At 34.5% G+C, this 1,246-nt stretch overlaps 1 long non-coding RNA gene across 2 annotated transcripts in view; it reads right to left on the bottom strand.

The window, feature by feature from the left end:
- Positions 1-1,246, bottom strand: part of LOC106696836 — a 44,911-nt gene that overhangs the window by 43,287 nt on the left and 378 nt on the right. The gene's annotated exons all lie outside the window — the stretch shown is intronic.

Here is a 1,246-nt window from a genome sequence, read left to right as displayed (position 1 = left end):
TATGCTTCACAGAGTAACGACCATTTGCATATTACATCTTTATTATATAGGATTATATAGGATAGCCAAGATTTGAAAGCAGCCTAAGTGGCCATCAGTAGATGAGTGGATAAAAAAGCTACAGTACATTTACACAATGGAATACTATTTGGCCATAAAAAAAAGAAGGAAATCTTACCCTTTGTGACAGCATGGATGAATTTGAAGAGTACTATGCTAAATGAAATAAACCAGCCAGAAAAAGACAAGTACCATATGATTTCACTTATATGTGGAATCTAAAGAACAAAATAAATGAACAAACAAAACAAAAACAGTTCATAGATACAGAAAACAAACTGAGGGTTGCCAGAAGAGAGGGGCTTGGGAAGCTGGATGAAAAAGGTGGAGGGATTAAGAAGTACTAGGACAAATCAGTAGTTACAAAACAGCCATAGTTATGTAAAATACAGCATAGGGAATATAGTCAATAATATTATGATAACTATATATGGTGACAGGTAGGTTTTAGAATTATTGAGGAGATCTTTGTAAATTATATAAATGTCTAATCACTATACTAAAATCTAAAACTAATTAAAATAATACTAAATGTCAACATAATTGAAAAATAAAATAAGAAAGCTTGAGTTTCAACAAAATGCAAACCCAGTCACATGACTCTGAAGGGAAATTTATGCCGAGTTTCCCAAACACTATTTTATAATTGAGGTAAAATTGGTATATCATACATAAGCTTCAGGTGTATAACATTGTAAGTGAAGATCTGCATACACTACAAACTGATCACCACCAAAAGAACAGTACCATCCCTCACCATACAACAACCCCCTTCACCCATTTCACCCAAATATAGTCTTGACCAGTTCCTATTTCACCTCCTTCACCAAAAAAATCTCTGTTCTCTTTCAGGAGTAACCAGACGGCTACAACATGAGGACACAAGCTTTATTTTAGTTAAAATTAGATTTGAAGAGAAGCAAAAGTTTGTCTTTTTAATTATTTTAACACTTTAATAACTCCCAAAGTTCCAGGAAGAGCTGAAATCATCCCCACCACAGCAGAAAACCCAGACCCTGGGAAGATATCAGTGTCAAAATAAAACAAGGCTCAAATCTGGGCCTTAGCAACTATTTGCTGCATGGCCTTGGGCAAGGTTTGATCATCTCTGAGCCTCTAATTTTCTTCTCTAATGTGAGGGTAATGATGTAAACCTCATAACATTGTTTGAGGATTAAATGAAGCA

This window comes from Myotis lucifugus, unplaced genomic scaffold (assembly GCF_000147115.1).
Source record: "Myotis lucifugus unplaced genomic scaffold, Myoluc2.0 scaffold_31, whole genome shotgun sequence".
Classification (NCBI taxonomy): Eukaryota; Metazoa; Chordata; class Mammalia; order Chiroptera; family Vespertilionidae; genus Myotis; species Myotis lucifugus.
The sequence above is the reverse complement of the archived record's forward strand: the minus strand, read 5'-3'. Positions and strand labels throughout refer to the sequence as shown.